At 42.1% G+C, this 13,357-nt stretch overlaps 1 protein-coding gene across 2 annotated transcripts in view; it reads right to left on the bottom strand.

The window, feature by feature from the left end:
* Positions 1-13,357, bottom strand: part of ARHGAP26 (Rho GTPase activating protein 26) — a 590,718-nt gene that overhangs the window by 223,012 nt on the left and 354,349 nt on the right. The window lies entirely within an intron of this gene.

Genomic DNA, 13,357 nt, shown 5'->3' with positions numbered 1-13,357 from the left:
GTTTTTATTAGTGTTTGTCTGATGTTTCTATCACATACAGAAATATAATTGCAATCATATTATGAGTACCAATAGGTTATATTGACAGTTAGAATGAGTTAATGCAGCAAGTCAATATTTGCAGTGTTGACCCTTCTTTTTCAAGACCTCTGCAATTCTCCCTGGCATGCTCTCAATCAACTTCTGGACCAAATCCTGACTGATTGCAGTCCATTCTTGCATAATCAATGCTTGCATTTTGCCAGAATTTGTTGGTTTTTGTTTGTCCAGCCATCTCTTGATGATTGACCACAAGTTCTCAATGGGATTAAGATCTGGGGAGTTTCCAGGCCATAGACCCAAAATCTCTATGTTTTGTTCTATGAGCCATTTAGTTATCTTATCACCTTTGCTTTATGGCAAGGTGCTCCATCATGCTGGTAAAGGCATTGTTGGGCACCAAACTGCTCTTGGACGGTTGGGAGAAGTTGCTCTTGGAGGACATTCTGGTACCATTCTTTATTCATGGCTGTGTTTTTAGGCAAGACTGTGAGTGAGCCGATTCCCTTGGCTGAGAAGCAACCCCACACATGAATGGTTTCAGGATGCTTTACAGTTGGCATGAGACAAGACTGGTGGTAGCGCTCACCTCTTCTTCTCAGAATAAGCTGTTTTCCAGATGTCCCAAACAATCGAAAAGGGGATTCATCAGAGAAAATGACTTTGCCCCAGTCCTCAGCAGTCCACTCCCTGTACCTTTTGCAGAATATCAGTTGGTCCCTGATGTTTTTACTGGAGAGAAGTGGCTTCTTTGCTGCCCTCCTTGAAACCAGGCCTTGCTCAAAGAGTCTCTGCCTCACAGTGCGTGCAGAAGCACTCACACCAGCCTGCTGCCATTCCTGAGGAAGCTCAGCACTGCTGGTAGTCCGATCCCGCAGCTGAAACAGTTTTAAGATACGGTCCTGGCGCTTGCTGGTCTTTCTTGGGCGCCCTGGAGCCTTTTTGACAACAATGGAAGCTCTCTCCTTGAAGTTCTTGATGATGTGATAGATTGTTGACTGAGGTGCAATCTTTGTAGCTGTGATACTCTTCCCTGTTAGGCCATTTTTGTGCAGTGCAATGATGGCTGCACGTGTTTCTTTAGAGATAACCATGGTTAACTGAAGAGAAACAATGATACCAAGCACCAGCATCCTTTTAAAGTGTCCAGTGATGTCATTCTTACTTAATCATGATGACTGATTGATCGCCAGCCTTGTCCTCATCAACACCCACACCTGTGTTAATGGATCAATCACTAAAACGATGTTAGCTGCTCCTTTTAAGGCAGGGCTGCAATGATGTTGAAATGTGTTTTGGGGGTTAAAGTTCATTTTCTGGGCAAATATTGACTTTGCAAGTACAGTAATTGCTGTTAAGCTGATCACTCTGACATTCAGGATTATATGCAAATTGCCATTAGAAAAAATGAAGCAGTAGACTTTGGAAAAATTAATATTTGTCTCATTCTCAAAATCTTTGTCCATGACTGTATAGCGCTAACATATTCCGCAGCACTGTACAATTAAGCAGGGACATGTACAGACAATAAATTCAATACAAGTTAAGATAATTTAAACAGTGACATTAGGAGTGAGGTCCCTGCTCGCAAGCTTACAATCTACAAGGAAATGGGGGGACGCAATAGGTGAACAGTGCTTGTTATTTCAGGTCTGGCAATTATAATATATAGGGATTCTCACATAAAGCTGCATGATCCGGTCATCAGCCCATGTGTTTACTGCACTTCGCCTGCGCACTGCAGTACTTTGCTCTGCCCTCAACAGGGCAGACAAAGTACACCTGCACCAGAGCCACGGCAGGAAGACAAGAAGAGGACGTCATCGTATGAAGATGGGAGGCCCCGGACCGCGACGCGCATCGGACCCGAAACAAACAAAGACCGCCCCTGGGTGAGTATAATATAACCGTTTTTTCTTATCTTTCAGGTTACATCGGGGCCCTATCTACAGCATGCCGGTGGCCTTAGCATATATACAATTTTTGGGGTGACAGATTCCCTTTAAGTGCAATAGTCAAGTATCAAGTGCAGTTATCGTGTGCATGGATAGTGTGGAGTAGAGCACCAGATAAATGTGATCCCAAACGTTATGATAACGTAAAATGTTCCTAACAAAATCTTCAAATTAATCCACAAAAAAAAACAAGTTCCCACTCAGATCCGTAATCGGTCAATGGAAATATAGGGGTTTCCACATTTCTGGTAGCAAAAAGCTCTGGAAAAGCACTATGGCTCCTCGCCCCCCCCCCCCCTCCCCCCGCCCAAAAGAAATCTAGCAAATTCTGCGTTTCCAAATCCAAATGCCCCCTCTGTTCTGAGCACTACAGTGTGCCTAAACTGCAGGTAGCGTCCACATTTTTAGCATTTCTGTAGCGATGAGATTTCGCCAAATTTACAGGTTCATGTCTCCAAAAGCACAATCAGAGCACAATATACTGGTCACTACAACGTACTGGTCACTACAGCGGCAGTTTGGAATTTTCACTCAGCAACATCTACTGCTGCTTGTTTCTGGAAAACATCCATGGAGTAAAAATTGTCACTACACCTGTAGATAAATTCCCAAAGGGTTATAATTTTTAAACTGCGGTAACATAAGGGGAAATCTGCTCTTTTAGCACTTGGGGGCTCTGTATATGGAGTCCGCAAACTATTCTAGGAAAATCTTTGCTCCAGGAGGCAAATAGTGCTCCGTCCATCCATCCCAAGTCCTGCCGTGTGGATAAGCAGTACTGTACAGCCATATATAGGGAATTTCTACATTCAGCAGAAATTGTGGGACAAATTTTGATGCCATTTTTACCCATTTCCCACTGTGAAAATGTAAAATTTTAGTGCTAAAAATGTAATTATTTTTTTCTTCACTGCCAAATTGTATAAGATTCTGTGACCCACCTGTGGTGTAAATATGATCACTGCACCCCTAGATTAATTGATTCAGAGGTGTAATTTGTAAAACGGTGTCTCTTATGGGATAACTCTGCAATTCTGGCACTTTAGGGTCTCTGCCAATGTGACATGGCACCTTCAACTCAGTCCAGCAAAATGTGAACGCCAATATGGCACTTCTTCCCTTCTGAGCTTTGCACTGTGCCTCAAAAGTAGTTTTTCACCACCTATGGCGTATCAGTGTACGCAGGAGAAATTCCAAAACAAATTTTGCATTCCATTTTCTCCGTTTTCCCTTGTGAAAATAGAAAAAATAACTAAATAAAAAAAAATTTCGGGGCTAAAAACATTTTTGAGGGAAAAAGGTGTTTTTTTTTATTTTCACAGCTCAACATCATAAACTTCTGTGAAGTACCTGGGGGTTTAAGGTACTCACCACACATCTGGTCAGAATTGTAAAATTTGGCCTGGTCATACCAATGCAAACAGCTTTGGTGGGTAAAGGAGTTAATGAATGTGTGAATTCCAACATTGAGGTAAACGTTTAAACTGTAAAGTACTTTAACATTTGTTAAACAGAAAATGCAAACTCCATCGAACCACACCAAGATGTTCCCAAATATAGATGGTGTCCGTCACTAAATGTTCAACCTTAATGTGCCAAACCAGGCCTCATCTGAACAGGAGAATGATGTAGGACTGATCGGTGGATAAGGGTGCCAAGCCCTAAAGGGGGCCACATCCTCGAATATGTATTACAAAAAAAAGAAAAAAGGGCTTGCACACCTTTATTATTAAATTAATGCATAGGTGTGCAAATGTTCTATGTGGCCAATATACAAACACAATGTGTCAGCAGACTGCACTTAATACATGAACTCCACTATTGCTGTAAACGTCAAAACTTGTGTACTTGCTCATTCATTTAATACTAAGGGCGTGGGGACCTTATTTTGTATTTTATTTTTTGTATTATATATATTGGGGGATGTGACTCACTTCAGGGTTCAGTACCCTTAACCACCAGTTTTTCCCAGCCATGATTTTAATTGTGAGCTACGTCTGTTTTTTCTTTCCAGTTCACCATTAAGAGGAGGACTAGTTTGGCACATGAAGAGGTAGGCCATAAGTGGTTTTCAAGTTCCCCTTTCTTCAGTTCGAAATGTAATTGAAAAATGGCAGTTAACAGGAACAGTAAAGGTCAAGATAAGGTCTGGAAGCCCAAGCAAATTTCAGTGAGAGCTGCTTGTAGGATTTCTAGAGAGGCAACTGACAACCCCCGCTTGACTCCAAAAGACCTTCAGAAAGATTTAGCAGATACTGGATTTGTGGTACATTGTTCTACTGTTCAGACACCTGCACAAATATGGCCTTTATGGAAAAGTCATCAGAAGACAATTTTTTGTCAGAAGTATGCAAAAGATCATATAAACCTGCCTGATGCATTTTGGATCCTCGGGGATCTTTTCCCAGACCTGGATTAAAGCATTAGTGAACTCCTGGACAGTCTGTGGTGCAACGTGGCGTTGGTGTACCGAACGAGACATGATGTCCCAGATAAGCTCGACTGGATTCCAGGGAATGGCCAAGCCAGTCCATAGCAATAATACCTTCAACATGCAGGAACTACTGACACACTTTAGCCACATGGGGCCTAGCATCAGAATGAACCAAGGCCCACTGCCCCTTCATATGATCTCACAAAGGGTCTGGGGCTCTAATGCCAGTACCTAATGATAGTCAGGGTACCTCTGGCTAGCACACGAAGGGCTTTACGGCCTTCTAAAGAAATGCTTCCCCACACCATTACAGACCCACTGCAAACCGGTCAAGTTGGCGGATGTTTTATTGGACTCTTATATTTAACTAGATGGTGGCCCGATTCTAACGCATCGGGTATTCTAGAATATGCATGTCCAAGTAGTATATTGCCCAGCCATGTATTATATTGCCCAGCCACGTAGTATATTGCCCAGCCACGTAGTATATTGCCCAGCCACATAGTATATTGCCCAGCCACATAGTATATTGCCCAGCCACATAGTATATTGCCCAGCCACATAGTATATTGCCCAGCCACATAGTATATTGCCCAGCCACATAGTATATTGCCCAGCCACATAGTATATTGCCCAGCCACATAGTATATTGCCCAGCCACATAGTATATTGCCCAGCCACATAGTATATTGCCCAGCCACATAGTATATTGCCCAGCCACATAGTATATTGCCCAGCCACATAGTATATTGCCCAGCCACATAGTATATTGGCCAGTCAGGTAGTATATTGCCCAGCCACGTATGTAACAGGTTAAAAAATAAAAAAAATAAAACATACTCACCTTCTGAAGAGCCCCTTGTAGTCCTCTCGCCTGTGTGCAGTGCGCGTGGCAGCTTCCGGTCCCAGGCTTGGTATGAGCGCAGGACCTGTGATGACGTCGCGGTCACATGACCGTGACGTCATGGCAGGTCCTTGTCGCATAGCATCCTTAGCACCGGAACCTGCCGCTTGCACTGCCGAGGACAGGACGACACGTCGGAGGGTGAGAATAACGTTTTTTTTTTATTATTAATATTTGTAACAGCAGATCTTTTTACTATTGATGCTGCACACGCACCATCAATAGTAAAAAGTTGGTCACAAAGGGTTAACAGCTGCGTAACCGGAGTGCATTACACTGCGCTCCGGTAACGCTGGCATTAACCCTGTGTGAGGGCTGACTGGAGGGGAGTACGGAGCGGGCACTGACTGCGGGGAGGAAGGAGCGGCCATGTTACCGCCAGACTGCGCCTGCCGCTGATTGGTCGTGGCAATGGTCGTGGCCGTTTTGCCACGACCAATCAGCGACTTGGATTTCCATGACAGACAGAGACCGCGACCAATGAATATCCGTGACAGAAAGACAGACAGACAGACGGAAGAGACCCTTAGACAATTATATAGTAGATAAAAAACATTTGAGTAAAAAAGTTGGCGGATGTTGCAGGCAGCAGAACGTGATCCACAGCGTCTCCAGATGTAGCTCACAAAGTATTGCCTTCCACTGTAAAAATGACATTCTTCCATGAAAGTCAGCTATAGGCTGATCTTTATAGGACAAAGGTGGCAGCCATGGGGGTTTTCAGAATGCCCCATCTGCCATGACAACTTCCTGCAATTCCGTCTCAGGGGTTGATGAGACCCGATGGCCTTCCACATCGGTGTTTGCGCTATTTAAATGTTGCTGTCAAAGATTGATAACAGCATTTAAATAGTATCAACAGTCCAGCCTCTACTGTTGTATGAAGATGTTGGCTATTTAAAACAGCTGGTATCTCCCTGGTATGGTGCTGGCTCAGCTCCTGAGCCTTCTGCATACATGTCGGGAAGGGTTACACAATATTCTTTCACTGCATAATATTTTTACATATAAGAGTGAGATTATATTAAGCATGTTTCGTACAGTCAGCTTTCAGTTGGTCTTAACCTGGAGGTTGCCATCTATGAGTAAGTCCAATATGATTGTAACATCCTGCCTTCTAAGCTGAGAAAGGCAGCAGAGATCAAAATATCAATTACCATATACTGCACTCTTACACATCCCCAAAAAGGGTTCAGTGAAATTGGGCACGAAGGACTGTGTGTGTGTCTTAGTGACAGAGTGGGGGACTGTATCACTGTAGTTTTCTGCTTTAAAGTCACAAATTATGGCACATAGCATAATCAAGCAACATTACAACTCTTTTACTACTTCCTTTTCTAAGAAGAGTGTGGAGATTATAGGAAATATACTGTAATTTATGCTAGAAAATGGTGTAAATTATAGTGGAAACCTTCAGCAGGCAGATTGGCTGCCGTATTACCAAGAGATGTACCTAACTTATTAAGTGAGTGGTGAGTGCCTTTTAAAGCATTAGGCACATCTAACTCCAATGAGCTTTTTTTTTTTTTTTTTTTTTTTTTTTTTTTTAAGATTGGCGTTTAAAAAATGATAAAAAAAAACACAGTTTTAAAAATTCTCACCAATGACTAAGCACTGGCATTTATAAAAACATCCAGAAACCACTTTCAGAAATGATGATTCACTAAGCTGATTTGAATGGTAACTCTTTATTCCATGAGGAGAGAGAGGTTACACATCATTCGGGCTATTATACTAATAAACTAAAAGTGCCAAAATTTGGGGCCCGATTCACTTTGCATTTTCGCCAGCTATTTTGGCATGAAAACTTCTCCATTAGTAACTTTTTGATTTGCGACAAATTAATCAAGCAATATGGACATTTATTAATGCCTTACGGATGGAGCGATTTTTTGTTTTCATTTTTTCTTCCCCACATTCCAAGAGCTCAAACTTTTCTTTTTTTTTATTATTCCACCAAAATAGTCATATGATGGCTAGTTTTTTTTGCAGCATGTGTTCACTTTTGAATGACACTATTATTTTTACTATATACTGTACTGTAAAATGGGTAATAATTCAAAATGCTGGAAAATTGCTTAAAAATAAAAAAACTTAATTTCCGTCAACAGCTTTTGTTCTTACGTCATTCACTGTGCAGTTGAAATTATATGGTAAGAGTAGTAGTGAGAGGAGTAGGAGGAGTAGGAGGAGGAGTAAAAAAAAAAAATCAGAAATGTATAAAGAATAATTTATGCCACCATTTTCCGAGACCTTTAACAATTTCAATTTCATTTTTCGGTCAATGGAGCTTTGTGAAGTTTTGTTTTTGGCATTGGGAGATGACGGTTTTTATTACATAATTTTAGGGAAAATACAACATTTTATATTCTTTTTGCATTTTTTACCCATTTCTACCATCAAATCTGCAATTCTGGCATTTATTATTCTCGCTCTTTACAGCTTTTACAAATTGGGTGAATTATATTTTTTAAAGGACTGGACTTTTGTGGTAGCAGAGGTATCAAATGTTTTCTTTATTTCTTTAATCTTTATTACTGTTGCAGGAAAAAAACAGAAGCTACTTTAACTTAAAAAAATGATTTTTTTTTTAACCTTTGTTTATATTTCAATATCCCCAGGGGATTTGAAGAGAAGTTTGGCCACAGTACTGCTGTATGTAGTAAAAATCAAGGTACCCTATGATAGCCACAGCATTTACAGGCACTGCGGGAGCACATCCCCAGGGTGGCATGCCGGAAACGTCATGGCTGTTGGTGGCAGATGATGGCTGAATGACACAGCAGGCTCAACTCCTACGCCTGCTCCATTCTACTGCTCCCGATGAGCGTTCTGCATGCAAGGCGCTCTTCATTAAAGGATCAAAGTTGACGTTTAGTAAGATTTCTGATTTGTATGCGAATGTGGCTTTTCCAGATTTCTCATCTAATTTCTGAAACAGGATTATTTGAAAAGTCAAAAAGTTTGGCACAATTGTACTTCAGGTACCCCCTTCCCTGAAGAGAGTTCATGAATGCCAGATAATTTTTGTGCTATTTTATGAATGTGAAACTTTTGCATTAGTAAGCTTCAGAAATGGGTCAAAGCAAAAAGAAGAATATGTTTGATATTAGCCAAAATTCATGAAGCACATATGCCATTTTGGCACAAGAAAAGGCAATGAATAATACAAGACAAAAAAGTGACTGTAATAAACAAAAAAAAATGCAAATGATGAATCAAGACTAATGATGAGTGAGTATACTCGTTGCCCAGGCTTTCCAGAGAATGCTCGGGTGGTGTCCGAGTATTTGTGAGTGCTCAGAGATTTATTTTTTGTCGAGATTTAGTTTTTGCAGCTGCATGATTTACGGCTGCTACCCAGCCTGGGTACATGTGAGGGTTGCCTGGTTCCTAGGGAATCCCCACATGTATTCAAGCTGTCTAGCAGCCCAAATCATGCAGCGGCACCAAAAACTAGATCTCTGAGTACTCACAAATACTCGGAGACCACCCGAGCGTGCTTCGGAAAACCCAATAGAGTATACTCGCTCATCACTAATCAGGACCTTAATTTTTTATTTTTATTTTTGTGTATTTTTCAGACAGGAAATCCTAAGAGGCAGAGCTTCCTTAAAGTTTTGTTCACTACTTGACCTGAATTATATTAAAAAAGTCAACACACAACACCTACAGTGGCTCTAATCCAGTGATGTCAGCGGCACTGTTCCAGGTGGTGACGTGTCATGTGCCAGCTGCAGCCAATGAGTGGGACCGCCCTTTGGTTGCAGGCCATTAATATTCCATCAGGGTGGTCATCCGCTCTGATGACATAATAAAGGGTGCGGTTGAACAGAGGCCGCTCATTAGCTGCAGCCGACAAGTCACATCACTCTCCATAACAGCAGTCCAGATATTCCTGGAATGAAGTCACTGTAGTAGGTGAGTATATGCTACTTTCATTTTATAAAAGGTCCTGAAAATGAATAAACCAGAGTTGTCCATTAGTGATCAACACTTTAATGATGAGCCACTTGGCTTGCCTGTTAGAACCTAGGCAGATTGCAACTCCTAACAAAAATAAGCAAGTTTCCCCCTGTCCAAGCTCAAGATTCACTTTATTTATTGTCTATATGACTTCTGGAAATAGACAAGCATTGCACTCGGCTGTCCCATTGGCAATAAATGGAGAGGAGGCCGGGCATGCGTACCTTGCTTCATTCAGCACGGTGGCGTAGTGGTTAGCACAGCAGCCTTGCAGCACTGGGGTCCTGGGTTCTAATCCCACCCAGGACAACATCTGCAAAGAGTTTGTATGTTCTCTCCGTGTTTGCGTGGGTTTCCTCCGGGCACTCCGGTTTCCTCCCACATTCCAAAGACATACTGATAGGGATTCTAGATTGTGAGCCCCATCTGGGACAGTGATGATAATGTATGCAAAATGTAAAGCGCTGCGGAATATGTTAGCGCTATATAAAAATAAAGATTATTATTTTATTTATTCAGTACAAGGCTGCAGAGCTCTATTCTCAATGTTCCAAAGTTCTAATCTCGAAATCACTGGGACCCGTGGTTGGACCCCCAGCAATCAGTAATTTATCCCCTCTCCAATACTACCATTTTATGGAAATTTCTAGATGTTCTGGCTTAAATAATGCTCAAATCTCCTTACAGTTGCACTTTAAATGGAACCTGTTATATTTAAAATAGTATCCGATTGGCTAGAAGTACGTTATAGAACAGGATGAGATTGATATACTTTTTGTGAGAACATTTTAAGGAAAACTTGCATTTTATTCACTGAAATCCCTGGTGTTTGTATGTATGAGTCCAGTGGGTGGTCCTATTCAGTGATCGACAGACTTCCCTGTATGACTGTGCATGTAGCGTAAACTATCAATCAATAATAGGACCATCCACTGGAGTCCTATGCATACAAACACCAGACATTTCAAAGAATAAAATAATTATACAGAATATTTTCTAGAAAATTTGCTTATCATTCTGCTGACAACCACCATAAGTTTCAGACAAAACAAGTAAATTCAGAATCGTAAAAGCCACAAAATGAAAAGTTTTAATAATCCAGGCTGATGACTGTTTGCAGATTTAGTTATAAAAGCAGTTCTGATTAAATCCAGCTTTCACTAGAGACCCAAGAAATTTCCAGAGTAGGCATGCAAGAAAACATCTTAATAATCCTTCCCATGTCTGCGCAGCAGAGACATCTGTAAAAATCATGCCATGCAAAGCAGAGTTTGACTTTTTCAAACCTCAGCTGAAAACAATTGTTAAAGAACACGATTTGATGATAGCCTAGGACAATTAGCTAGCAAGAAATGTTATCATTACAAAAGAAATAAAAAACTTACTCTCCTATACTGCTCCTTATGGTTCAACTTAGGTACTCTAAAAATGCCTAATGTGTCCTAGAGACAGCAAACTTAGTTATTAACGGAGTTGTCAGGTTAAAATATCCAATGCATAGGTGATTACTTATAGATAGGTGGGGGTCAGACGGCTGGGACATGCACAAATCAGCAGAATGAGGCACTAGTCTAAAGGTACCGTTACACTTAACGATTTACCAACGATCACGACAGCTCTCCAGCGACCAACGATGCCGAAGTCCCCGGGTAACCAGGGTAAACATCGGGTTACTAAGCGCAGGGCTGCGCTTAGTAACCCGATGTTTACCCTGGTTACCATTGTAAAAGTTAAAAAAACACAGTACATACTCACATTCCTGTCACGTCCCCCAGCGTCAGCTTCCCTGCACTGTGTAAGCGCCGGCCGTAAAGCAGAGCGGTGACGTCACCGCTGGGCTCTGCTTTACGGCTGGCCCTGCGCTTAGTAACCCGATATTTACCCTGGTTACCAGTAAACACATCGCTGGATCGGCGTCACACACGTCGATCCAGCGTTGACAGCGGGTGATCAGCGACCAAAAAAAAGGTCCTGATAATTCCCAGCGACCAACGATCTCCCAGCAGGGGCCTGATCGTTGGTCGCTGTCACGCATAACGATTTAGTTAACGATATCGTTGCTACGTCACAAAAAGCAACGATATCGTTAACGAAATCATTATGTATGAAGGTATCTTTACTGTAAGAATGAAGCATCTACCCAAACGCTGCTCCAATCATTCTGTGTATCCCTGCAAAGGGGCTATGCTCGGCAGTCCCATACGGCATGAATGGAGCGGCGGCTGAACATGAACACTGCTGCTCCATTCTTAGGCAAGGTTCACATGAGCGTATTTAAAAAAAAAAAAATTATATATATATATATATATATAAATAAAATAATCAAGAAATTCATCCAGAAAAGTGGGACAATTTTTTTTCTCACTTGTCATCCTTGTGCAATCCGTTTTTTTTTTTGCACAGCAGCAATTAATCATTTACAGGACCATTTACACTTTCCTATGTTACAGAATTACAGTGCATCAATAAAAATTGGTTGCTCTAGTGTGGCAACCAATTATTTTTTATGCGCCTATAGACTTGAGTGGGTGTGTCTCATACAATTTATAGAAGAAACTGCTCCATGCACACGCATATTTGGTCATTAAAAAACGCTCTGGTTCTGTTTTAATTTAAATGTTTTTTACTTTTGGTCCGGCAAGGGTTAATGTCAGTATCCATGCTGGCAGCTGCTTTCTGGCTGGTCAGCTGATGTTGGGTGGTGACCACCCCCACTATCCTTTAAATCAATCACATGACTCATCAGCTCACTGTAGGTATTGGGCCGGGATCACACTTGCAAGTACAATGCGAGAAACTCGTGCGAGTCACTTGCACCGCCGGCACTCGGGACCAGAGCGTTCAGTTGCTCAGAAAGACATGCAGCCGCACGCTCCAGTCCCGAGTGCCGGGTATTGATGCGCGAGTTTCTTGCATTGTACTCGCAAGTCTACAGTGCTGTTGGAGTTCAGGATTCTGATACTGTATTATTTGCTGCTTTAGTGCCTGAAGCGGAGTATTTTGTTCCTTTTTCTTTGTCTGTCCCATGTAAGTCACTTGCCCTGTGTTTTTACCAATTGCAGTAGTGAGGCTAGCACCTTTGACGGCCAGTGCACTAGGCAGGGTATATTGAGATGACAACAGCGGTGGGAAGGACCCACATAGTGCATTAGAGGAGTTTAGGGACTGTCACAGGTTGGAGTCAGAAGGTGTCCCATCTCTCGCTCCCTACTGTTAGGCCCTTCCTCTCCCCATACCTCCAAGTCGTTGTTGTATGCAGTGGCATCCATCGGACTTGCCCACCCGAGTCCGAGGGTGATAAGAACATTGGCCTGAGGGCTGTCCAGTTTTTCATGGATAGCACTCAGAATGAGCCCCTTAAAGGTTAAAAGTTTGCTGTTCTGCTGAATGGCGCCGAACACAGTGGTCAGACCCCATCACTCCATTAGAATATCACGTATTCTAAGGATGGGTTATAATTTATCCTGACTGGACAACCCCTTTAAAGAGAGTGAATGTTTTAGTGTTTGATGTGATGTAATTAAAGTGTTTTACCTAAATATTTAAAATGGAACGCCACACTTTTAGTTAGCTGATAGAAAGACAGGTATATATAGTGCATGTATTAGGCCAAAGTCACACAGTCGTATAACATCAGATGCAACATGTTCATGACCCTCGGCTTCAGCTTTGCTGCGAGCGGAACCCGAGTGTCAGTGCTCTGTGCTCCGTTCCTCTCGCATCAGAGAATTACAGCACAGGTGTGGAGGAGACAAAGAATGTATTTTCTCCATTGCCTGTCTCAGCGTATATTGGACTGCAATGGGATGACCTCTGAGTGCAGTCCAATGTTTCACACTAACCAATAGACTTATAAGGGTGCGAGTGAGCCGAGTCTCGCAGCACGCTGCAATTTATTTTCTCACGCTGAATTGTCTTGAGGAAAGATTCACTGATCCTCACTGCCCCGTAGTATAACTGGTCCGAGTGCTGTGAGAGAACACATCAGATAGCACTTGGGCAGGTTATACACCCGTATGACCCCAGCCTTAAACTTACATTTTGTCAAGAAAAGGAATG

Source organism: Ranitomeya imitator, chromosome 4, assembly GCF_032444005.1.
Source record: "Ranitomeya imitator isolate aRanImi1 chromosome 4, aRanImi1.pri, whole genome shotgun sequence".
NCBI lineage: Eukaryota > Metazoa > Chordata > Amphibia > Anura > Dendrobatidae > Ranitomeya > Ranitomeya imitator.
This window is presented reverse-complemented; position numbering and strand designations above follow the sequence as displayed.